At 44.8% G+C, this 27,568-nt stretch overlaps 1 protein-coding gene across 5 annotated transcripts in view; it reads left to right on the top strand.

Annotated features, from left to right (window-relative positions):
* Positions 1-27,568, top strand: part of NCKAP5L (NCK associated protein 5 like) — a 154,364-nt gene that overhangs the window by 59,142 nt on the left and 67,654 nt on the right. The window contains exon 1 of one of the 5 annotated variants that reach the window (XM_075336915.1): positions 22,542-22,625. The exons of 3 other annotated variants lie outside the window; for them this stretch is intronic. The gene's annotated coding sequence lies outside the window, so the exon portion shown is untranslated. Of the gene's footprint in view, positions 1-22,541; positions 22,626-27,568 lie in introns of those variants that run through there. One more of the 5 variants, XM_075336918.1, reaches the window with a different exon arrangement.

The following is a 27,568-nucleotide window of genomic DNA, read 5'->3' as shown; positions in this document are numbered from 1 at the left end:
GTCTTTAAAAAAAAAAAACCATGCGTTTTTACCACGTTTTGGTGCGTTTTTGGCTGTGTTTTTGCTCACTGCGTTTTTCTGCATTTTTTTATCAGTGAACATTGCCATTAAAGATTGTTGGAAAAAAAAAAAAAGAAAAAAGGTCTGATGTCATTTCCTTCTTCAATATGTTCTTCATTCTCCACTAGTGTATGCAGGAGAGCAGACAGCTGTAGAACTACAAGGCTCAGGATGCTCCATCCAGGACTGTATGCTGGAGGGAAGAGTCAGGGGGAGCAGACCTACAAGGCTCAGCATACTCCATCCACTAGTGGATGCAGGAGAGCAGACAGCAGCTGCAGAACTACAAGGCTCAGCATCCTCCATCCAATAATGTATGCAGGAGAGCAGACAGCAGCTGTCGAACTACAAGGCTCAGCATTCTCCTCTCCTTCCAGGACTGGACTATATGCAGGATTTCTTTGCCCCCCCCCCTCCCCAAACAAAAAAAATTACGTGGGCTTCGCCATATTTTTGTATGCTAGCCAGGTACAGCAGGCAGGAACGGGCTGCCCCCAAACCCCCAGCTGCCTATTTGTACCCGGCTGGAAACCAAAAATATAGGGAAGCCCTTTTTTTTTTTTTTTTTTTTTTTTTTTTTTATTTCATAAATTTCATGAAATAATATTAAAAAAAAAAAAAAAAATAACGTGGGCTTCGCCCAATTTTTGAGTCCAGCCAGGTACAACTAGGCAGCTGGGGATTGGAATCCACAGTGCAGGGTGCCCATGCTTTCTGGGCACCCCCGCTGCGAATTGTAGTCCACAGCCACCCCAGAAAATGGCGCTTTCATAGAAGCGCCATCTTCTGGCGCTGTATCCAACTCTTCCAGCTGCCCTGGTGACGGGTGGCTTGCTGGGTATTAATGGGGTTAGGGCTAGCTGTATATTATCAGCTGGCCCTAAGCCCGAAATTCATGGTGTCACGCCAATAGTAGACATGGCCACCATGATTTTCTAGTAAAGATAAAAAAAAAAAACACAACACACAGAAAAATATTTTTATTAGATATAAAACCCAACACAATTAGTGACTCCATCTTTATTGCAATAAAGAACCCCCCTCTGCAGTAATCCTGGGTCAAGGATCCCGCGCCGTCCAATCTGGATCCAATATCATCTGACCGGTTTGCTGGAAGGCAAAGTGATCAGATGATGTGTCAAGTTCTAGGATGTAGTAAATCGCTGAATCCAAGAGGAGCCAAGTAAATGCTCTGTGTGAAAAACAGGAGTCATGAAATATAACTTTTAATAAGTATTAATAAAAGTGAACCTACGGCTCACAAAAGGTGAGTAAAACAGTGTACGCACAATAAAAATTCATGCTAAAAAGGGGGGCATGAGACAAAGCCCAGATCATATCACCATTGGCAGAACCTATGTGGCAATGGTGTCCTCAGTTCTCAACATAGAAACCACCCAATTATAATGCCAAGGTAGATATAAATTGTGTATAGACACACTCACCCTTATTACCCCTCACCAGAGGCAAAGATGGAGAATCAAAGTAGAGTGTGTCAAAAAACTGTACTCATCAAACACCTCAAAAAGCTGGGTATCCTAACATAATTAAATCCCATACATGGAACGATCTTACCCACTCTTGTGAAGTACATAAAGGGCGACTTAGAGAAACATCAAGGCTTCTGGGGAAGCTGTTATCCAGCTCTTCAGGTCCCACAGGAATGCCACTGAGGGGTCACCTCCATATAGTGAAGAATCACTTACTCCCAACGCGTTTCATGGGGAACAATCATCAGGGGAGTTCATGTGAAAAATACTGGGTACTGCCCATGTATATCCTATACTGCAGTTTAGTCCTGCCCAGTGATGCGCATACTGCCGTATGTCAAAACAAACAAATTTCACATGTGCGGCACATTTGAAATTTGTTTGTTCTGACATACGGCAGTATGCGCATCACTGGGCAGGACTAAACTGCAGTATAGGATATACAGTACATAGGCAGTACCCAGTATTTTTCACATGAACTCCCCTGATGATTGTTCCCCATGAAACGCGTTGGGCGTAAGTGATTCTTCACTATATGGAGGTGACCCCTCTGTGGCATTCCTGTGGGACCTGAAGAGCTGGATAACAGCTTCCCCAGAAGCCTTGATGTTTCTCTAAGTCGCCCTTTATGTACTTCACAAGAGTGGGTAAGATCGTTCCCTGTATGGGATTTAATTATGTTAGGATACCCAGCTTTTTGAGGTGTTTGATGAGTACAGTTTTTTGACACACTCTACTTTGATTCTCCATCTTTGCCTCTGGTGAGGGTTAATAAGGGGGAGTGTGTCTATACACAATTTATATCTACCTTGGCATTATAATTGGGTGGTTTCTCTGTTGAGAACTGAGGACACCATTGCCACATAGGTTCTGCCAATGGTGATATGATCTGGGCTTTGTCTCATGCCCCCCTTTTTAGCATGAATTTTTATTGTGCGTACACTGTTTTACTCACCTTTTGTGAGCCGTAGGTTCACTTTTATTAATACTTATTAAAAGTTATATTTCATGACTCCTGTTTTTCACACAGAGCATTTACTTGACTCCTCTTGGATTCAGCTATTTACTACGGTTGATACTGTGGATCCTCTGGGTTTTTGCTATTTTGACGAAGTTCTAGGATGTGAATCACATGACACAGCAGCTGATTATATAAAAGCAGTTAATAAAATAAGATGATGCATCGGTGCAAAAAAAAAAAAAACAAAAAAAACTCACTTATGTGCTGATTACCGGCAGCTCCTGGAGCGAGTCTGATCCCGTCCGATCGCTGCAGGAGCTGCCGGTAATCAGTGATGAAGTCTCCTGACTGCATCCGCTGACAGGTTAAGCCGGCCGGGCGCCGGCGTCACCGCGAGACTTACGATCAGCTGATGCATCAGGTGATCAGCGCCAGGTCCTGCAGCTATCGGAGGTGTCCCGGCCGTCTGCACATAGCCGGAGCGACGGTGCTGGGAGCGGGCATGGCACCGGGAGTCTGCAGACAGGTGAGTATGACATTTTTTTTTTTTTTTTTTTCCTGCTGTTCACTTTTGATTTCACAGCTGCCTCCACCTCCTGCCCAGATATGGCGCCGCACCGGAACTGACATGCACAGGACTGGAGGTGGACGCAGCGGTGACGGTACCGGGAGGTTTCACGCTTCTGTATTTACTGACAGAAGGAATCCTCTTCCTGTATATGTCACTTTACTGCCCACCCCTTGCGTTTATAGCTGCGTTTTTAGTCATAGAAACGCACTAAAACGCAGTTATATTTGCAATTTGCTGTTTTCATTGCGTTTTTGAACATCTCATTGAACTCAATGGGTGGAAAACGCAGTGAAAAATGCAAAAATAGACATGCTGAGTTTTTGTGGGCACCACAAAAACGCAGCTAAAAAAAATGCTGTGTGCAGACAGCAAAAATGAAAACTCATAGACTTTGCTGGGGAAGCAAAGTCATGCAGTTTTCTGAGCAAAAACGCACCCGAAAAACACGCAAAAAACGCAGTGAAAAACGCACTGTGTGAACTTGCCCTAAATGCACCATTAGATGGTTGGCTTGTCCTGCTGTAATCAGCGGGTTCAGCTTACTTTATTCCAATGTATATTGGGGCTAATACTCAAGCACATTCAATGAGCTCCTCTGAGCATTTTTGCCCCTGCGGCAATTTACATCATCAGCCAGATGTTACATTATTGTGAATTGCTTTTTTTTGTAAAATGTTATTCATACAAAATACAAATGAACAGAAAGGATTAAAATATAAGATACAACCCAAATACTGGATCCTTTTAATGTTCACATCAAAGCCCCATGCTGCAGTATAAAGAAGAAATGGAGTGCACGTTAACTAGGATGTGAACAAAGAAAGAATGCGCGCTGAAAAGTTTAATTAGTGCGGATTGTTTATTTATATGGATTACGAGCTGAGTTTCTGGAAAAAAAAGCGTAGTACGCTGCTAAAAATAGCTGATGTTGGCAGTGCTGTGGTCTCCTGCCCCCTGTCTATGCCTCACCCTGGCTATGGGAAGTCCCTATTAATTGTAAATGCCTGAGTGAAGAGAACAATACCGTCAATGAAGGCACGCAATGCAGCTGAGCTTGCTGCTGCCCTGCAGTCCATTGCAGGTTTTGGGTCTGAACATTGCTAAATCACTCACGTGCAGCTGTATATGCAGGATACTAATATATTTCACTGCAGGGAGACTTATAATATCCTTGTTTTATGTATTTATAAACACAGGAAATGATTAATTGTAAAAATTAGTATATAAGAATTGCCAACATCCTGTGTTCAGCATTTTTTTATCCCTTTCCCAAAAATAATCTATGCTTGTTTCTGTGTCTAGTAATACACTGATCTGTGTCCACTTGTCATATCATTCAGTCACTAGGCAGAATTGATATTCAGGGGTCTTGGAAAGCTGAGTGACATTCCCATGAGAGTGATCATGGCTTTGTCATCCACCTTCTGAGATATGGAACTTCAGAATGGCTAGGTTTTTTTCCCCACTGACAAATGGAACCCATCAGCACATTTTCACATAGGCTAGGTTCACATTTGTTGTTTTGCATCAGTCACATGCGTTGCTTGACGCATGTGACTGATGCGTTGTACAACGGATGACAAAGAACAGAATTCATTGTGTGACTCCGTTGGGGGCGGAGTGCAAGGTGGGTGGAGCCGAGCGGGGCCGTGGCGCTGAGGATGTCAGTGCCGCGGTCTGCATGGCTGGGGATTGTGTGTGTGTGTGTGTGTGTGTGTGTGTGTGTACATGCGCAGTGCGGGAGGGGGCGGAGCCGAGCGGGGAAGTGTCGGGCTCTTTGCACATGTAACTAGGGTAAATATCGGGTAACTAGGCAAAGGGCATTGCTTGGTAACCCGATGTGTCTCCTGGTTACGTGTGCAGGGAGCCAGAGAGAGCATGCGCAGCGAAATCCTACGGATTGCGCTGCTCAAAAAATGTTACAAGCTGCGTTCCTTTCGCCCTGTGGTCAGTCGGGTGGAGGATGCAACAATACTACTTGTATAAGGCTAGGTTCACACTTCCGTTAAATTGCATCAGTCACAATCCGCCGCTCATAAGTCTATGGGAACAACAGAATCTGCCAAACGGATTCCGTTGTTTACCAGAGCAGCGGATTGTGTCTGATGCAATTTAACAGAAGTGTGAACCTAGCCTTATACAAGTAGCATTGTCACTTCTGTGCCAGTCATGAGAATTCTGGTGTAGAAGCCATATGCGAATCAATCTGAGAGTGCAGCTGGTGTGTGTGTGTGTGTGTGTGTGTGTGTGTGTGTGTGTGTGTGTGTGTGTGTGGGAGGGTGGGTGGGGGTAAATGCACTGTGGTGGTCTTCCTTAAGTACACTGACACACCCCCTGTACACTTCTAGCCTGATTTGCGTATGCATTCTACCCTAGATTTCTCATGACTAGCTCTACAACAGAGGCATAACTTTTATTGGAACATAAGCCACTTTACAGCCATACCGAAGCTTTCAGATATTAAAATGTGCTGGCAGGTTCTATCGAAAGGGATTTTACACTTTAAAAAAAAAAAAAAGGTTTCCAAATGACAGTGCTCATGCAAGTAACAAAATTAGAAAGTAGTGACTCTCAGCTGATGCTCCTGTCTGTATTTTTAGTGGAGTTGTGACTTTGTCAAAAGAGCTACCAATCAAACAAAATCCTAAAATATACAAATTTCATTAAATATGCATTAAAAACACAAAGTGGTTGTATAATTGAAAAAAAACTCCATAAAAAGGTAACCAGACAGGGCCAGTTAATATGGGGAGTAGGTGAAAAAAAATTTGATATAAAAGGTATAGAAAATCTAAAGGGAACTAAAGTTGCCCCTAAGAACTGACCCTATGTTGCTACAGAGGTTGGCGCTCTTAGAAATGCGCAAATGGTGCCCCAGCTCACCGTAGACTTACCCTTGGAAACCCTATAGGAATCCCTAAGCTAAAGCCTGGTGATACAGCACTATCCACAAAACACCAGTTTTACTATAAGGCCTAGCACACACGGCGAGTAATACGGAGCAAGTGGAATGCAATAAAAAAAAAATCGCATTCCACTCGGACCAATATTACTCTATGGGGCAGCACCCATGAGCGATTATTTTCTCAGCCCTAATTGGACCGAGAATACAGCTGTGGGTGCAATGTGATCCTTGTTTCACCCGCACCCATTCAAGTCTATGGGGCGAGAGAAACATCACATTGCTCTCGCGTTAAACTGGTATAACACGAGAGCAGTGCGATTCTCGCATCAGCTGGCAACGGAGGAGATAGGGACATAAATCCCTCCCCTCCGCAACTGTGGTCTGATTGCAGTCGGACCACAGTCGCATGACACTACGGTAGTATCATACTCTGCTCCTGCTGTGCTGCGAGCGTGAGCCAAATGTCATGCAAGGTTTCGCACAAATCCCTGTGTGGTCTCAGCCTAAGGGTTAAATATTCAAGCTCAAAAAGAATATAGATAACAATGAGTGTATCCAATACCACATGCCATACTGAATCGCAATAGATCCAGTATGCAAAAAACACTCAATCTGTTAGGGTTACTGGTGCGCACCTCAGCACCCAGCAGAAATTTAAATCTGGTCCCAAACAAAGGATCAAAAACAAGAGCTGCAGGTCAAATCATAACAAGAAGGAAAAAAAAACAAAACGTTCCTTGTAGATGTAGTTATCCAAGAAAACTGCCTCAAAAGAGCACATCACCACTGCAGCCAATCACTGAGTAAAGGACTGACTCACCAGTGGTGTCTGCCAGCAGCGCTCAGTGATCAGCTGCAGTGGTGGTGTGCTCTGTTCAAGTGACATCACAGCTGCAGCCAATATGGAGAAAGAATCAGTGACTGAGAGCACCTCGGCTCAGGAGTATTGTCCGATTTTGTCTTACATGAGTGCTGTCATTTGGGGACCACTTCTTCCTTTTTTTTTTTTTTTTTTTTTTTCTTTTTTTCTCTTTTAAGGCTTCTAGGGTGAACACTTCTGAAATCCAGTTTCTGCTGGTTTATACCACAAATTTTTTTTTCTCACAAGTTTACAATCCCGGATGGGGAAAAAAAACTATTGTAGTTTAGGTACATATTTAACTATAATGTTTAACCAAATCACCCATTCAAGTTAATTGCACCAAAAACAAATATAAAATGTCCCATTTTTTGCTGGCTGTTATACAGTCATGCAAATTGGCCCTTAGGAGAAGCTTGGGAAACTTCAGTTAACCGAAGTAGTTCCGAAAATAAAAAAAATGGATGAAAAATAGATGGATGCAGAAAAGTTGAAAAAAACCGGACTTGTGGATTTGGCCTTATTTTGAGAGGCTGTTGGTAAACTTCCTCCAAGATAAAGACCGCAATATAATCTCAGTAGGAATAACCTTGTCTAAATGTTTACATCGCGCTTATTACAGAGGTGCTCGCTCCACAGGGACAGTGATTTTAAACTTAATTCGTCCCCTGTGATTAGCCAAAAACATTGTAATCTGCATAATTGGTATTCTTGAAAGATCAGCAAGCCTGAATATTTATACTGCAAATTAATTTTACACAGGGCTCTAGATACTTCTTATCAACTACTTGTTCTTCCTGTAGTGTTTAGCTAATGATTGCAAGGTAATTACTTTATGTAAAATAATCCAGGCTTGTGTGACAATGATATCTGGAAAGGTAAGGAATAATTACATGAAGTGATTTTTTTTATTCTTTATTTTTTTAGCTTTTTTAGTTTTAGCTGTCAGATGAAAACTTTATTTTGTGATTGCATTCATGTATAGCTGAGCAAAAAGCTTTGAAGGACCCTGGTCCTCTGGCCACGTTGGAGAGTCTGTCGCCACGGGACTAGAGCAAAAAGATTCCCAGCACCCTGTTCCAGTGAACACCTACTACCTGTGACATCCCTGGTGCCACTTCTGGTTTGTAGTCCATCACGATGTAATGACGTTGTGGCAGCCTGCTAATCAGAGGAGGTGCTGGGGATGTCACAGGTAATGGGTGTTCACTGGACCAAGGTACTGGGAATTGTTTTGCTCAACTCTAATGTAAGAAGGCAAGAAAAAAAATAGATATCTGTACTGTCCCCCAATACTGTACTAATGTCCCCCATTCCAGTACATATGTCCCTTGTCCTGGCATATATATCTTCCATCATGGGCCCATCCTGGTATATATCCCCCATCCTGGTATACATGTTCCACATCCTGTTACATTGTCCCCAACCATGGGCCCATTCTGGTATATGCCTCCCGTTATGCCCGCAAGGTATATCTCTGTAATCCGTGAACCTAACTTAAATGCCATTATCTAGGTTAAAAACATCCATATCTGGGGAAAAATGCCACTATTTGGACTACAAACTTCCATGTATGGGCAGCTAGGCTCCTGGTATAAAGGTTATGAACAGCCAGGTCTTAGGGCGGAGTGCCCAGTCAGAAAGAGACTCACTGCGTGAGTGACACGTGACAATCATATGCAGTATGATCTAAGTCAGAGGTATTACATTATCCAGAAAGAAAGTCTGGTAATGCTTCAATGGAGGTTGTAAAATGAAAGGTCACTTTTTATTCTACAGTCATTACTACTGCTGCTAGATTGTAACACATAGGATGTCTTCTTCATGGAGCGGATATAGGCAGACAATGGTATCCCTAGTTTGCTTTTAAACTTCCGTTCAAAGGAAAAAAAAGACTCACATACTGTACTTACATCCTGCACTTTACATTCTGGTTCTGATTGACATTGCATTGAATTGGACAAGTTGGTTGTTGACCACTAAAACTGACAGCAGTGACAATGTATGTAATGGGAAAAGATGGAAGTTATAACTCTACTTGCCCAAATTCGGCCATGTACTGCCTGACTACCGATATATCACAATTATTATTTTTTAATTTTTTTTATATATATATATATATATATATATATATATATATATATATATATATATATATATATATATATATATATATATATATCTCCAGTGAAACCAATTTTCTGAGATTATAAACATAATGATTAGTGTTGGGCTAATAGTATTTAATCTAGTTTTGATTCTGCTTACCGAGTGCTATTCCAGTATTCGTCAAGAAAAATGCTGTTTCCCAATTGACTTTCATTGGGTTCGATATTTGTGATGAACACTGGAATAGAAATTTGGGATTCGTTACGAATAATCCGAACACAAATGGTTGCTATTCGCCCATCTCTAATAATGATACTTGTTAATACGGTAGGAGTATTTTATTGGTAAAAATTATCATTGCTGTGTGTGTGTGTGTGTGTGTGTGTGTATGTATAAGATCACAAAAGTGAGTACACCTCACATATTTGTAAATATTTTATCTTTCAAGGGACAACACTGCAGATATGATACTTTGATACAATGTTTCAATATATTGAGTGGCCACCTTTATTTTCAAGCACTGCCTTTTACTCTATTGGGTGTGGAGTTCACCAGAGCTTCACGGGAGCCACTGGATCCTATTCCATCCTCTAAGATGGCAGCACAGAACTGGTGGATGTTAGAGATCTTGTGCTCCTTCACTTTCTGTTGGATGCCCCACAGATGCTCAATAGGGTTTAGGTCTGGAGACATGATTGGCCAGTCCAGCACCTTTACGCTCCGTTTCCTAGCAAGGCAGTGGTCGTCCTGGAGGTGTGTGATTGGGGTCATTATCATGTTGGAATACAGCCTGCGGCCCAGTTTTTCAAGGGAAGGGATTGTGTTATGCTTCAACAATATGTCACAGTACTTGTTGGCATTCATAGTTCTTTTCATCAGACCACAGTTATGCTGGCAGCACTCATATGTCTATTTTAAAAAGACAACCTCTGAATATGACTCTGCAGACGTGCAGTCATCTTCTTTGGTCGACCCTGGCAAGGCCTGTTCTGAGTGGAACCTGTCTTATTAAACTGTTGTATAGTCTTGGCCACCTTGCTGCAGCTCAGTTTCAGGGTGATGGCAATCTTCTTATAGCCTAGGCCATCTTTATGTAGAGCAACAATTCTTTCTTTTTTTTTTTTTCCAGATTCTCATAAAATTCTTTGGCTTGAGGTGCCATGTTGAATTTTTGGTGACCAGTATGAGAGAGAGAGAGTGTGTGTGTGTGTGTGTGATAATGCCAAATTCAACACACCTGCTCCCCATTCACACCTGAGACCTTGTAACACTGAGTTACATGACCACATGGAGGGAAAATGTGTAATTGAACACAATTTGAACATTAGGGGTGTACTCACTTTTGTTGCCAGTTAGTGGCTGTGTTGAGTTATTCAGAGGACACCAAATTTACACTGTTATACAAGCTGTACACTGACTTCATTACATTGTATCAACGTGTCATATCTTCAGTGTTGTGCCATGAAACGTTTTTAGAAAAATGTGAGGGGTGTACTCACTTTAGCGATATTATGTATATATGTATGTGTATGTGCGTATGTATATATTTATATTTTTTGTAGGTATATTTATTGTAATTTCCGTTCATAGTTACAGGGCAGCCATCTTGCTGGATTCGGAAGACTGCAAATGACTCACTTGTACTAGATTTGTACAGAGCTCACTGCTGGGAGGAGGTGAAAGTGAGATGTGGCAATCTCCTTTTATAGGTGGTACAGCCGGCATTATCTACATATAGGTTTTACCTGTTCTTATAGGTAGTGTGGAAACTGATTGGCAGGTCTCTTCTAATGTACACACATGGGAGAGATCTGTCAATCAACTGGAGCATGGCAGTAGAGAGGCCGGCAGTGGCATCAGGCTATAATATGGTTTTACACTATTCCCCTACCCACCAGATGGAATTTCCTAAAAAAAATGTCTCTTTAAATGCTGCGGCATTTCGGAGTAAAAGATGTGTCTCTTCAACTGTGCAGCCAGGCTTTGATTCATGCTGTTCATGGTTTGGGCAGCATGACTAGAATGACCGGTTCACCTTTAATGCAGATACATATTTATAAATACTTTTATGTGATAAAAACTAAATTTAGGTCATAGGTCTTTTTCTGATGACGCTTTACCTTTTAAGAATGAATAGACAGCAATGATGTAACATAATGCTCAGTGCAGTTATATGCAAAACACGGCTAGAAAAACTGGATTTTGGAGTTTGCGGTCATACAACCAAGGTTGCTAACATCTTGTTTCTCTTGTTCTCGGACATAAGGTGATCTTGCCAGTTACCGTATATTATGTGCAAATATTTGTCAGTTCAATGTGAGCAGAAATAATAATGCCTGTGCGACTGTTCACGTGTATTTGCCTAATATAAGATCTAACTGTGAAGCACATGGATGCCAAGCCAAGGTGCAATGGGATTGGTAGTCTCCAGATGTACAGCTGAGACCCCACATGTCTATATGTAATAATGAATCCTTTAGGCTCTGTTGGAGGTAAAGAACGAGGAGGGGTATATTGCCGTACATAACCCATGCACAGCTGCTGCCCAAGAGTACAGTCACCCGTATGAGCAAGGCCGCGGGATGAAATGCGTGAGATGAAGGCTCTGCCCTTCATTTTAAGTGTGAAATGGACATTGTTTTGACCTATGTGTTGGCAAAGGCTACTCAGTTCTGACAGTTTAAGGTATGTTACCTTTCGAGAGTGCAGCATTTTTACTATGGTGCCTGGACGTCTCCTGACAGCTTATTAAACATGACAGCTGCTTTGTACAGTTAACCCCATCATTTCTTCCTGCCTGGCCATACCTTTTACTTCTGTACTTCTGTCTGACAAGCATATTGGAGGAGCTGTATTATTGTGCTCCATACCTGACCATGGGGAGATGCCCCTGGGCTGTAACTGGAGCACATGTCCTACATCTCCGGTCTTCTAGTGTATAGTGAGCGAAGGAACAAACGACTTTCTGACTTGATCTGCGTGTATTCATTACTTGCTGTCAGGAAAGAAAAGAAAATCAATCCGAATATTGTCTTTTCTGGTTTCAACCGAAACTTAAAAACGATTGTTGAACTTTCGCTATCTCCCTGTACATTTTGTTCAGTTGAGAAAAGTAAATATTTATGTGATTTCAAATTATTTGTAGGAAAATTTGTTACATATTTCTCCAAATTGGAAGGTGCAAATGTTTGTGTTGTATCATCAATTGAGTAAACATGATTGCCTTACTTCTAAGGGTGGCTTTACACGCTACGAGATTGCTACAGCGATCTCGTTGGGGTCACAGATTTTGTGACACACATCCGGCCGCTGTAGCGATCTCGCTGTGTGTGACTCCTTAGAGCGATCTTGGATTGTTGCAAAAACGTCCAAAATCGCTCCTCGTTGACATGGGGGTCCATTCCCAATTATCGCTGCTGTCTGTACACATCGCTATGTGTGACGCCGCAGGAACGAGGAACCTCTCCTTACTTGCCACACACCAGCAATGAGGAAGGAAGGAGGTGGGCGGGATGTTCGTCCCGCTCATCTCCGCCCCTCCGCTTTGATTGGGCGGCCGCTTAGTGACATCGCTGTGACGCCGAGCGAACCGCCCCCTTAGAAAGGAGGCGGTTCGCCGGTCACATCGACGTCGCCAAGCAGGTAAGTACGTGTGATCTTCACATATCGGCATAACGATAGGGGCGGGTGCTATCATGCTCGCCATCGCTAGCATCGGCTAGCAATGTCGCAGCGTGTAAAGCCCGCTTTAAGGTGTCCATAAAGGGAACCGTGGGCAGCATGAATCTGAGCCTGGATGCTCAATCACTCCTGCATTTCAAAGACTATATACTTTCAAGATTTGGCTGTAGTAGGGGAGACCAGATTAGTCTATTGCTGCCCTCAGCCCGCAGGTCTCTATGCACAAGAGGGAGAAAACTTTCAATCACCTGCAACAGTACTGGAAAGATCCAGCAAGGGGCGCTGCAAGATGAATCTGGACCCTGGATATGGTCCCCAACTGTATCTTTAAATTATATGTTCTCTGAAAATGTCAGTATGTTATATATGTTAAATATATCTTTGTACCGTGATAACCAGTAGATATAAAAAAAATTGTTTGTCCTCAGTGGTTGATACCTTTTCATGGCTAACTGAAAAGATGGTAATAGCAGCTTTTGAGACTACTCAGGCCTCTTCATCAGGGTCAGTATAACACAAAATCTGAAGAGTCACATGTTTATACACAACAGGACATAGCACAGTGCAGTAAATAAGACAAGTTATGTGAAGCAGAAGTATCCGTATGGGAAGGGGACAGACAGTTGTGGCAGTAAATATTGCAGCAGTTCATAGATAAGGAGTGTGACATTTTTATTGACCTCCGATTGAGGTCTGGTCCAGAGTTGTGATGCCCTAAAATGATCTGAGGAGCACATTTCTTAATTGATGTATATATGGGGACATCACAACTCTGGACCAGACCTCAAACATCAATAAAACTTTCACACTCCTTATCTATGAACTGCTGCAATATTTACTGCCACAACTGTTTGTCCCCTTCCCATACTGATAGTTCTGCTTCACATAACTTGTCTTATTTACTGCACTCTGCTATGTCCTGTTGTGTATAAATATGTGACTCTTCAGATTTTGTGTTATACTGAGCGTGATGTAGAGACTTGAGTAGTCTCAAAACCTGCTATTATTACAATCTTTTCAGTTAGCCATTAAAAGGTATCAACCACTGAGGACTCTTAGCGCGTTATATAGAAATATACCCCTGTCTGAACGCGGCCAAGTTGCCCGTGATTTCAGCAGCATAAATCTGATAACAGGTTTAAGAGCATATTAAAATGTATGCAATTTAATCACGAAACACCTAAATGTGTTGTAGTTTGGCAACATTTTTTCTGTTTTGTTTTTATGGTTAGTTTTGGAAAAAACAGCTTGTTTAATAAGAAAAAAAAATCTTTCCTGTATACTTGTTCTTTTTAGTATTTACTCCTTGCTTGTCTTAAAAGGGTCTCTTAAGAATACGCTTATCGCAAAACGCTCACCAATATGTGTAATCTAGGGGGGATCCTGGCAGTGAGGGTTCACTTTCTCTGTGGCACCTCCAGAGGGAAAATGAAGAATTACACCATGTCCAATCAAATCAGTGAATGGTCTGAAATAATCCAGGACAGGACAGGACCTCCACCTTGACTTACTTTGTCGTTGTTCTCCACTTTGGCTCGTAGAGGAGGGCAATTCTCCATCTAGGATCCTCATTTAACTCAAAATTTCCTAGTGGGTTTTGGAAACGAAATGACACCTTTTATTTTGCACTGCAAATGTAAACAGTAACTTATTCCAGGTCGCTAAATTAAAACCAGGTACAGAGTACCGAAAAGGAAAATTTGTGTGCGTTATCTCACATCCTCCATCTTTATGGTCTTGGTTATATTGAGTTGGATGTGTTGTTGTAGAGCACCGATACAGTGTTGCACTAACCCTATTTTTCTTTTTGCATAAAGACTTTGCCATTTTTGTTAAAGGAAACCTGTCAGGTGCATTATGCACACAGAACCACGAGCAGTCCAGGGTGCATATTGCTAATGCCGGCCTAATCGTCCCTATATCAGGTAGCATAGATAAAGTGAGCTTTAGAAAAAGTATTTCTAAAGATCCCCAATGATAATGAGGCCAGGGACTAGTTGCAAGGGCATTAGTTCCCTTGGCAATTCGGCCCCCTTAGCATGTAAGGGGGCCCACTGCTAATGAATCTGCAGCGTCTGAGGATGGTCACGCTCACCTCTCTGCTGCCATCACGTCCGATACAGGATTTCGAATCAGTGTGCATGACCCTGTACTTTCAATCATGCGCACTATGAAGCCGGGTGTTCGCGTCCTGGCTTCAAACTCATGTTGTGCGCGTGAGCGAAAGTCTGGGATCATGCGCACTGAGCTGAAGTCCAGCATCTGACGTGAGGGCAGCAGAGGTGAGCACGACCGTCCTCTGGCGCTGCGCATTCATTAGCATGTTAGCACGCCCACAGGGGCCTGCTTACATGCTAAGCGAGCTGACTAGCCTAGGAACGAACGCCCTTGTGACTAGTCCCTGCGCTCATTAGCATATCCTATGGGATCTTTAGAAACCCTTTCTAAAGATCCCATTATCTATGCTAGTATATGCAGGCACAGTTAGGCAGGGATTAGTAATATACACCAAGAACTGCTCGTGATTCTGGGTGCATATTGCACCTGACAGGGTCACTTTAAACCCTAAGGCCATGTGCACACGTTGAATATCTGGTGCACGTGCTTCTATTATACTTTTTCTCTAAGGCTCTGTTCACACGTGCGTTTTTGCTATTTTTTTTTTGCATGTTTTTTTTCATTGGTTTTATGCAAATCCATTCTAATAAACCGCTGCTTTTCACAGTACCAACCAAAGCTATGAGATTCCAGAAATCTCGCACACAGCTGCTTTTTTTTTCTGACTGAAATGGAAAACTGCTGCTTTTTTTTCAAGAAGCCACATGTCAGTTCTTTTTAGCGTTTTTGCTGCTTTTTTTTCCCACCATTGAAAGCAATGAGAGAGTGCAATAATGCAGCTGTTTTTTCAGTGAATGAAACAAACTTTAAAGGGAACCTGTCACCACTTTTTTTGGCTATGAGCTGCGGCCACCACCAGTGGGCTCTTATATACAGCATTCTAACATGATGTATATAAGAGCCAAGGCCGCTGTGAGAAGATAAAGAAGGGAATTTTGTTTACTTACCGTAAATTCCTTTTCTTCTAGCTCCTATTGGGAGACCCAGACAATTGAGACAATTGGGTGTATAGCTACTGCCTCCGGAGGCCACACAAAGTATTACACTTTAAAAAGTGTAACCCCTCCCCTCTGCCTATACACCCTCCCGTGCATCACGGGCCCATCAGTTTTGGTGCCAAAGCAGGAAGGAGGAAACTTATAAATTGGTCTAAGGTAAATTCAATCCGAAGGATGTTCGGAGAACTGAAACCATGAACCAAAAGAACAATTCAACATGAACAACATGTGTACACAAAAGAACAAACAGCCCGAAGGGAACAGGGGCGGGTGCTGGGTCTCCCAATAGGAGCTAGAAGAAAAGGAATTTACGGTAAGTAAACAAAATTCCCTTCTTCTTTGTCGCTCCATTGGGAGACCCAGACAATTGGGACGTCCAAAAGCAGTCCCTGGGTGGGTAAAAGAATACCTCGATAAAAAGAGCCGAAACAACGGCCCCCTCTTACAGGTGGGCAACCGCCGCCTGAAGGACTCGCCTACCTAGGCTGGCATCTGCCGAAGCATAGGCATGCACCTGATAGTGTTTCGTGAAAGTGTGCAGACTCGACCAGGTAGCCGCCTGACACACCTGCTGAGTAGCCTGGTGCCGCAATGCCCAGGACGCACCCACGGCTCCGGTAGAATGGGCTTTCAGCCCTGAAGGAATCGGAAGCCCAGAAGAACGGCAGGCTTCAAAAATCGGTTCCTTGATCCACCGAGCCAAGGTTGACTTGGAAGCCTGCGACCCCTTACGCTGGCCAGCGACAAGGACAAAGAGCGCACTAGAGCGGCGCAATGGCGCCGTGCGAGACACGTAGATCCGGAGTGCTCTCACTAGATCTAACAAATGCAAATCCTTTTCATATTGGTGAATTGGATGAGAGCAAAATGAAGGTAAGGAGATATCCTGATTGAGATGAAAAGTGGACACCACCTTAGGGAGAAAGTCCGGGACCGGACGCAGAACCACCTTATCCTGGTGAAATACCAGGAAAAGGCCTTTACATGACAGCGCTGCAAGCTCTGACACTCTACGGAGTGAAGTAACCGCCACTAGAAATGCCACCTTCTGCGAAAGACGTGATAGAGAGACATCCCACAGCGGCTGGAAAGGTGGTTTTTGAAGAGCCTGTAGAACCATGTTGAGATCCCAGGGTTCCAGCGGACGCTTGTAAGGTGGGACTATGTGGCAAACTCCCTGCAGGAACGTGCGGACCTGCGGAAGCCTGGCTAGACGCTTTTGAAAAAACACGGAAAGCGCCGAGACTTGACCTTAGAGAGAGCCGAGAGACAACCCTTGTCCAATCCCGATTGAAGGAAGGAAAGAAAACTGGGTAAGGCAAACGGCCAGGGGGTAAACCCCCTCTCAGAGCACCAGGCTAAGAAGATCCTCCAAGTTCTGTGACAGATCTTGGCTGACGTTGGTTTCCTGGCCTGTCTCATAGTGGCCACACAGTCAGGTTGAGGGCCGCAGAATTCAGATGGAAAAATGGCCCTTGAGATAGCAAGTCTGGTCGGTCTGGGAGCGCCCACGGTTGCCCCACCGTGAGATGCCACAGATCGGGGTACCACGACCGCCTCGGCCAATCTGGAGCGACAAGAATGGCGCGGCGGCAGTCGGACCTGATCTTGCGCAACACTCTGGGCAGCATTGCCCGAGGAGGGAATACATAAGGCAGTTGAAACTGCGACCAATCCTGAACTAAGGCGTCCGCCGCCAGAGCTCTGTGGTCCTGAGACCGTGCCATGAATGCCGGGACCTTGTTGTTGTGCCGAGACGCCATGAGATCGACGTCCGGCGTTCCCCAGCGGCAACCGATCTCTTGAAACACGTCCGGGTGGAGAGACCATTCCCCCGCGTCCATGCCCTGGCGACTGAGGAAGTATGCTTCCCAGTTTTCTACGCCCGGAATGTGAACCGCGGAGATGGTGGAGGCTGTGGCCTCCGCCCACAGCAGAATCCGCCGGACTTCTTGGAAGGCTGGACGACTGCGAGTGCCGCCCTGGTGGTTGATGTACGCAACCGCCGTGGCGTTGTCCGACTGTATGCGGATCTGCCTGCCCTCGAGCCACCGATGGAACGCCTTGAGGGCTAGATACACTGCCCTTATCTCCAGAACATTGATCTGAAGGGAGGACTCTGTCAGAGTCCAGGTTCCCTGAGCCTTGTGGTGGAGAAAAAACGTTCCCCATCCTGACAGGCTCGCGTCCGTCGTGACCACAGCCCAGGATGGGGGCAGAAAGGATTTTCCTTTCGACAGAGAAGTGGGGAGAAGCCACCACTGAAGTGAGGTCTTGGCTTCCAGAGACAGAGAGACGTTCCTGTCTAAGGACGTCGGCCTCTTGTCCCATTTGCTGAGAATGTCCTATTGGAGAGGACGCAGATGAAATTGCGCAAATGGAACTGCCTCCATTGCTGCCACCATCTTCCCCAGGAAGTGCATGAGGCGCCTCAAGGGGTGCGACTGGGCCCGAAGAAGGGATTGCACCCCTGTCTGCAGCGACCGCTGTTTGTCCAGCGGCAGCTTGGCCATCGCTGAGAGAGTATGAAACTCCATCCTGAGGTACGTCAGTGACTGGGTCGGAGACAATTTTGACTTTGGAAAATTGATGATCCACCCGAAACCTCTGGAGAGGCTCCAGAGCAACGGTCAGACTGTGTTAACAAGCCACCCAAGAGGGTGCTTTGACTAGGAGAACGTCTGGGTAAGGGATCACCGAGTGGCCCTGAGAGTGTAGGATCGCTACGACGGATGCCATGACCTTGGTGAAGACCCGTGGGTCTGTCGCCAGGCCGAAAGACAGTGCCACAAACTGAAGGTGTTCGTCCCCGATGGCGAAACGCAGGAAGCGTTGATGCCCTTGAGCGATCTGCCATGGAGATGGGCATCTGTGATGTCGATTGATGCTAGGAAGTCTCCTTGGGACATCAAAGCGATGACAGATCGGAGGGATTCCATGCGAAACCGCCTGGTTGTCACATGTTTGTTGAGCAATTTGAGGTCCAAAACGGAACGGAATGAGCCGTCCTTTTTTGGCACCACGAACAGATTGGAGTAAAAACCGCGACCGCGTTCCTGAGGGGAACAGGGATCACCACTCCTTCTGTTGTCAGTGTCCACCGCCTGAAAAGCGCAACGGTCCGTTCGGGGGGCGGAGATGTTCTGAAAAAAACGAGTCGGAGGACGAGAGCTGAACTCTTATCCTGAAACCGTGAGACAGAATGTCTCTCACCCATCGGTCTTGGACATGTGGCCCCAGGCGTCGCAAAAGCGGGAGAGCCTGCCACCGACCGAGGATGCGGTTTGGGGCGGCCGAAAGTCATGAGGAGGCCGCCTTGGAGACGGTGCCTCCGGTGGTCTTTGGAGGACGTGACTTAGACCGCCGTGGAGAAGAGTTCCTCTGGCTCTTCTGTGGCCTGTTGGACGAGGAGGGCTGGGACGCTTGAGAAGCCAAGGACACAACCTGCGGGGCAGAGATACGTGCGACCGCATTAATCTCAGCCAGAGAAGCTGAGATAGCTTGGAGAGCCCTCACGGCTGCGAAGGCCGAAGCAAAAGATGCGCCTATGGCTTCAAAGATGGATTTCATCATAAGCTTTATTTGCCTGTCAGTGGCATCCATGAGAGATGAACCATCTGCCACTAATACTACGGATCTAGCCGCCAGTCTGGAGACTGGAGGATCCACCCTGTGACACTGAGCCCAACCCTTAACTACGTCAGGGGGGAAAAGGGTAACGTGTGTCATTAAGGCGCTTAGTAAAGCGCTTGTCCGGAAAGTTCTGTGCTTCTGGACAGCCTCTCTGAAGTTAGAGTGATCGAAAAAAACGCACTCCGTGTACATTTGGGAAACCTAAACTGGTGTTTCTCCCGCTGTGAAGCCGACTCCTCCATAGGAGAAGATGGGGAAGAGAGGTCTAGCACCTGGTTGACGGACGCTATAAGGTCGTTTACTATGGCGTCCCCTTCAGGTGTATCCAGATTGAGCGCAACGTTAGGTTCAGAGCCCTGAGCTGCGACCTCTGCTTCATCCTTAACTACGACAGTGAAGTCGTGGAAGGTTCCCAGCGAGCCCGGTTAGCCTGTGTGTGGCCGCGGTCCGTGTCGGAGTTCTCACCGTGGGATCTGGGTGCAATGATAGGTGGAACCTGCCGGCAATATAGCCGCACAAGAGGTACAGGTTGCAAAGAAAGCCTGTGCCTTGGCACCCTTACTGTTTGCGAACGACCTGCTGATGTCACCTCTTAGTAATCAGCGAGGGTATATAGCCAAAAGTAAATAGTGCTGCCGAACAGTGAAATCATATACCATATAAATATATATATATATATATATATATATATATATATATATATATACACTTCGGCACCTAAGGGGGGCCAGCACCCGATTGGGAAACTGGTGCCCCACAGTGCACAGTGAGGGGGGAGGAGGATACCAAGTATGCTCCAGCCCTCACTGCCGACGTCCCGTCGGCCGTCCCGTCGTTACCCCTGACTGGCAGGCCCGGGAACGGGAGTATGTGGTACTAGGCCGCAAGAGCCGGGGACTAAAGTTAGACGCGGCCGGCAAACAGGCGCGGTCAGCGCGGTAGTCCCGGTCTCACAAACCACACAGCAACCGCTGCGGCGTTTGTAACCCAGGTGCTGTATGCAGCGTCCCCCAAAGGGGACACAGAGTACCTTATGGATGCAGGGCTCTGTCCCTGATGATGTCCTGTCTCCTGTCCGTCAGAATCCCCCAGGGGCTGCGGATGGAGCCCGGTCCCAGTGCATGGCGACCGGTTATGAACCCCCTCTCCTAGAGCTGCAGTGCTGCCGAACAGTGAGCACATTCTGAGATCTCCACCGGCAGAATCATGCCATATAACAATGGCTGCCGGCGTTCCGAGGGGAGGAGGGAGCCGAGGGCGGAACCACAAAAGTGCAGGAATCTGCGCCCCATAGTGAACAGTGAGGGGGGAGGAGGACAGCGAAGTGTGCTCCAGCCCTCACCGTCGGCGTCATACCGACCGTCCCGCCCTTCCCCCTGACTGGCAGGCCCAGGGGCGGGAGTTCAATACACTAGGCCGCAAAAGCCGGGGACTAAAGTAAAAACCGCGGCCGGCAAACAGGCACGGTCGGCGCGGTAGTCCCGGTCAAAAAAATCACACCGCAGTCGCTGCAGCGTCTGAGGCCAAGGTGCTTCATGCACCGTCCCAAAGGGGACACAGAGTACCTGTAGATGCAGGGCCATGTCCCTGACGATACTCCATCTCCTGTCCGGCAGATACCACCAGGGGCTGCGGAGGGAGCCCGGTCCCAGTGCCTGGATGACTGGTTAGGATCCCACTTCACCCAGAGCCCCTAAGGGATGGGGAAGGAAAACGGCATGTGGCTCCAGCCTGTGTACCCGCAATGGGTACCTCAACCTTAACAGCACCGCCGACTCAGTGGGGTGAGAAGGGAGCATGCCGGGGGCCCTGTTAGGGGCCCTCTTTTCTTCCATCCGATATAATCAGCAGCTGCTGCTGACTAAAATGTGGAGCATTGTGTGAGTGTCAGCCTCCTTCAACACAAAGCATAAAACTGATGGGCCCGTGATGCACGGGAGGGTGTATAGGCAGAGGGGAGGGGTTACACTTTTTAAAGTGTAATACACTATTTGTGGCCTCCGGAGGCAGTAGCTATACACCCAATTGTCTCAATTGTCTGGGTCTCCCAATGGAGCGACAAAGAAAAACACTTTATAATACCTAACGGTCGCGCTGCGGTGCAGTTGGGCCACGGAGGCGTCTCCGTTGTCCAGTGCTGGCGCCGCCTCTTTTGGCCATCTTTGTCCTCCTTCTTCTGAAGCCGCGGTGCATGACGCGTCCGACGTCATACACACTCGCCGGCATTTAGGTCCTGCGCAGGCGCACTTTCATCTGCCCTGAGCAGGGCAGATCAAAGTATTGTCGTGCGCCTGCGCAGGACCGGCGAGTGTGTATGACGTAGCTGCGTCATGCACACAGGCTTCAGAAAGAGGACGAAGATGGCTGAAAGAGGCGGCACCGAAGAACGGAGACGCCTCCGTGACCCAACTCCACCGCAGCGCCACCTCCTAGGTAAGTATTATAAAGTGATTTTTATGTTCTCACAGCGGTCTGGGCTCTTTTATATACAGCATGTTGGAATGCTGTATATAAGAGCCCAGTGGTGGTGGCCGCAGCTCATAGCCAAAAAAGTGGTGACAGGTTCCCTTTAAACATGTACTGTAGTGTAGACAAATGACACCAAAAACGCAGCAAAAAAACCCCTCAGTTTGGCTTCAAAACCTCCATAAATACAGTAACCAGAGAGCGGTCTGCAGCCATTGTCCTGCTCCTCAGAACCTCTAGAAACCTTTGAGTTTTCACTTTGTTACTGACTAATGTGTGACCATAAGCAGATAATCCCTATCCAAGAGTGAAAGGGTTAATAATGTTCCTGGGGTATTTCCTCCATTGCTGAGGGCGGTGATTACACACGGCCATTGCTATAATGATGGCACAGACAGTGCTGGAGATTTGGAGGATTATGTTGGGGCCATGGTAAATGTTTGACCTTGACCAGAGAGATGTCACTGTGTGGTCAGGACCCCCCATTCTTTGTTGTGGGGAAGCACTTGCTCTTCTGGGGGCAGGGTAAGGGTCGTCCCCGGGGGAGCTCAGGCCGCAGTGTATGTGACGTGGGCCTCCATCATGGCTGAGGGGAGCAGGCAGGCGCTGCAGGCCGGGATGAGACTGGCAGGGAGGCAGCCCCCTCCGTCACCACATCCTCAGCCCCCTCCCATCCTCCCTGCTGCGCCTGTGCTGGCTAACAATGCAGCACAATAACCGAGGCAGCCGGCTCCAGAGCTTCATGAAGTGAGTGCAGAGCAGGCGTCCAGCGGGGTGAGTTGGCAGTGGCATTTCTACCCATCTTTCCATAATTGCTTACCCTTTTGGATGTGATGTCAGCCATGGTTTCACCCCTGCAGCCCCCAGCAGCACAGACCCCTCAAAGTCTGCTAGTATACAAATGCTGCTGCCAACTTCTATGCATTTTTTCCTTGGATGCTGACAATGGCCCTGCAGCCTGGTCTCGGAATATATCGCCAATAGGCTCTGTAATGGCTAATAAACTTTGTGCAGCGGATTGTGTCATGGCCTTGTTGATTATATTCCATGTGATGTGAGCAGGAGACTGGACTGCTGTGTGTGCTGTGCAGGCTGAAGACCCCATAGCCTGAGCCGCCACCAGCACCTGACAATGGGGACTTGTATGTGGCCTGCACCCCTGTCCCTATATCCCAATCATGCTGTAAGAAAAGGGGGAGATCATGCCCGTCTGCTGCTAATGGTCATAACCATGTGCCCTGCTGCAGCGAACATGCCACGTCCAGGGTCATTATCCGATGTGATGTGCCATCTGCAGTCACAGTCCTAGGGGATGTAGATATGGGCATGCTGGTGCCAGTACCCATGCCCCAAAAATGTAAAAAATACCCGGAATGATCTCTACTTCTTTTCAGGCATGTCCCATGTAATCTACCATGTGTATAGTGTGTGTGTGTGTGTGTGTGTGTGTGTGTGTGTGTGTGTGTATATATATATATATATATGTGCGAGTGTGTGTATATATGTACATAATGTTTGTGTGTATACTGTGTCTGTACTGTTTGTATATAATATGTGTGCATATATGTGTGTGTGTGTGTGTGTATATATGTGTGTGTGTGTGTGTATACTGTGTCTATACTGTGTGTGTGTGTGTGTGTGTGTAATATGAGTGTGTGTGTATATATGTACATAATGTGTTTGTGTGTATACTGTGTGTCTGTCTGTACTGTTTGTATATAATATATTTGTGAGTGTGTGTGTGTATATATATATATATATATGTGTGTGTGTATATACTGTGTCTATACTGTGTGTGTGTGTGTATATAATATATGTGCGAGTGTGTGTATATATGTACATAATGTGTTTGTGTGTATACTGTGTGTCTGTCTGTACTGTTTGTATATAATATATGTGAGTGTGTGTGTATATATGTGTGTGTGTGTATACTGTGTCTATACTGTGTGTGTGTGTGTAATATGAGTGTGTGTGTATATATGTACATAATGTGTTTGTGTGTATACTGTGTGTCTGTCTGTACTGTTTGTATATAATATATTTGTGAGTGTGTGTGTGTGTATATATATATATATATGTGTGTGTGTATATACTGTGTCTATACTGTGTGTGTGTGTGTATATAATATATGTGCGAGTGTGTGTATATATGTACATAATGTGTTTGTGTGTATACTGTGTGTCTGTCTGTACTGTTTGTATATAATATATGTGAGTGTGTGTGTATATATTTGTGTGTGTGTATATACTGTGTCTATACTGTGCGTGTGTGTGTATATAATATATATGCGAGTGTGTGTATATATGTACATAATGTGTGTTTGTGTGTATACTGTGTGTCTGTACTGTGTGTGTGTATAATATATATGCGAGTGTGTGTGTGTGTGTGTATATATGTACATAATGTGTTTGTGTGTATACTGTGTGTCTGTACTGTGTGTATATAATGTGTGTGTGTGTGTGTATACTGTGTCTATACTGTATATATGTGCGAGTGTGTAAAAAAAAAAATACTGTGTATGTATATGTGCATATATATACTGTGTATGTGTGTGCGTATGTATATATAATATGTATGAGTGTGTGTATATATGTTTATACTGTGTGTATATAGTGTATACAAAATGCGAGTGTGTGTTTATACAGTTTGTATACGGTGTGTTTATAGTGTACTGCATGTATGTAACTACATATGTATGTGCTATATATATAGATATATATAGTAGATATATAGATAGACAGATATATATGGTAGATATATAGATAGATAGATATATATAGTAGATATATAGCTAGATAGATATGGTAGATATATAGATAGATAGATATATATGGTAGATAGATAGATAGATATATATATATTCTATATATATATATATATATATATACATATATATATATATATATATATATATATATATATATATATATATATATATATATATATATATATATATATATATATATATATATATATATATATATATATATATATATATATATATATATATATATATATATATATATAATTACACACACACTCCTTTGCTCCGTGTGTACTGGTCACTATTCGGAGGACACCCCATCGAGTTTTCTGTATTCTGAAGTTCCATTTTTCTTTCTGCCTGCAGGATAGCTGCGGCTCACAAGGTCACTTCTTCGTCCACACTACATTTGTCGTTCCCCGCTGCCGCCAGTCTCTATGTGAAGAACACATTCCTGTTTTATTGGCACTCTCTGCCTTTTACACTGCAGAGCCTTCCATATAAATTGGATTATTTTTTTTAACCCTTAAGCCTGTGCCCTTTGTATCTGCAGAATTGAGAACAAAATAGTTCCTGCATCTCCCCCTTGCTTTGCCAATCTCTGCCCCGCTGCTCCGATTGTGTGAAGTTAGCCCTGACTAGTTATCGCTGCAGTGGGTTAAGGTCAGACGTGTTCTGGTGAGTGGCACATCTGTTGCAGTGCTTTGCAATTCTGTGGCAGTGATTTAATGTTTTGTGCCTAAGCAATACAGTGATTATGATTATACTAGCAATAATGGTGTCACTCTAATTCCGTCTCCTGCCTTGCAGATACTTGGGGTCACATCCACAGCATACATCTTTTCACATTAAGCATAACTGTAATGATCTGGATCTTCGGCTGGGTGCAATGCCTAATAGGCACAATGCTTATAATGGCTAGCGTTCCAGCACAGGCTTTTTAATGGTAATGCTTGCTATGTGTATCTACAAGGCTTAGCGCATTGCACACTGTATGTTCTCATTATATTTTATCACTAAAGTGCACTTGGTTTTGTGTCTCGGTGACAGGTTGGAACTTGTGGTATGTGAGTGTGATGTTTTGCGGTGTCTGAGAAGTTTAGTCGGTCCTATGAGGACACTGCAGTAAGCAAAGTCATCACTTCTCATAGCACCCCCAACTCACAACCTTCCAAAGATTTTCCGTGGACCCTGTCTGTTAATTCCCTTGATTGGGGTTGTTACTAGCACAAAACCTTTATAGTATCGTTGAATTTCTTAAGTTAGATTTTAATTGACAAACTACCTTCCCATCCTTCTGCAAGGATTTTTTTCTATGCATTCCCTGTGTTATTGTGGATGATTCGGGACACACAAAGGTTATTGGACTTCAGGTTTTCCATAGTTTAATATGGCATCAAACAAATGAAGTCGTACAGTTTCATGTAATATACAAGTACCACCTTCCTGAGATTGAGAACATTTAACTGCATTGAGTCTGATAAGAGAAGCATAGTTGATTTTTGTTTCTTAACCCCTACAGCACGCTGTCCTCAGATTACATAGCAAAAACCTGCTGACAGATTACCTTTAAGTAGTTAGTGATGTAAAAAAATACCAAATCTGCTCTTTCAGTAGTTGTTTGATACACGATTGATTGACTTCATGCAGGCTCAGACTGGCCCACAGGGGAACAGGTGCATCGCCCAGTGAGCCCCCACCCTCAGTATGAACAGTGCTTGGCACAATACACTTTGTACAAACAAAAACAACATCTCATCATTCACTTACCAAACTAGCCAAAGTATTATTACATGAAGATATAGGTAGATTCCTGAATAAGGGTAATATAATGCAGTGGACCCCTGAGTCACTGTTAAAGGGAATCTGTCACCAGGTTTTTGCCACCTAATCTGAGAGCAGCATAACATATGGGCAGAGATCCTAATTCCAGCATTGTCACTGGGCTCCTTAGTGTAGTTTTGATAAAAATCGCTGTTTAATCAGTAGTATATTATTATTAGAGGACTACTTGGCGTGCTTCCCGGTAGTCCAGCATATTCATGAGTTCAGTATAACTGCTAGATCTGCAGCAGAGAAAACAAACACTGATTTTATCAAAATGACAACAAACAGCTCATTAAGTGACACATCACTGGAATCAGGGTCTCTGTCTCTACATTATGCTGCTCTCAGATGGGGGAGCAAAAACCTGGTGACAAATTCCCTTTAATGGAGGGCCCTTGTCATCCCGGACTGACACTTCATGTTTAGGTTCGTCATGGTTGAGCATATCATTTACTCCGAATGCTGCCAGTGAATTACGTGGTCTCCTTTTGGTTATATGTGTAGGTAGTATAGTAAATTTTGTTACATCATGTTACAAAGTAAGTTATTTGTAGAGTCTTCTAGTGACAATGTGCATTGATACATAACCGTGTACCCGTGGGTTAAGAGTCCAGGGAATAACAATTTGCTGTAGAGGGCGTATTTTATTGTTTTTTTTGAATTGATTTGTCAATCCCATTAATGTCCAGGTAATGTAATGGTGATGCTCCAGAGTTCTGTGCTATTCTCCCATCCATTGGCACACATCTTCGCTGCTGTAATTGGGCTGTGACGATGTCCCTTCTTGCGTGCAGTTTTCAGGTCAGATGGAAAGCTCTCACATTCTTTTTAGAATGTCCTCATGTCACAGGCACGCTGCATTACTCCAGTATACAGGGCAATAACTCCCTGGAGCTGGCCTCTGATGTGTACTCTTACATGGTGTGGAGGAGTGGTACTGGATGTGCTAGGGGTGTCTGCAATGCAGTGTTCCAAGATATATCACTGGCATTCCTAACAGCACCAAACTGATGGAAGGACAGAGGCTGAATACGTGATCATGGTCATCAAGTGACAGCCCTGCTCGGAGCTGCAGGACGGCTCATTGCTTCCCTTATTTGCTGATCATTACTTTAATTCCAAATTT

Source organism: Anomaloglossus baeobatrachus, chromosome 2, assembly GCF_048569485.1.
Source record: "Anomaloglossus baeobatrachus isolate aAnoBae1 chromosome 2, aAnoBae1.hap1, whole genome shotgun sequence".
In the NCBI taxonomy this organism is placed as follows: domain Eukaryota; kingdom Metazoa; phylum Chordata; class Amphibia; order Anura; family Aromobatidae; genus Anomaloglossus; species Anomaloglossus baeobatrachus.
The sequence above is the reverse complement of the archived record's forward strand: the minus strand, read 5'-3'. Positions and strand labels throughout refer to the sequence as shown.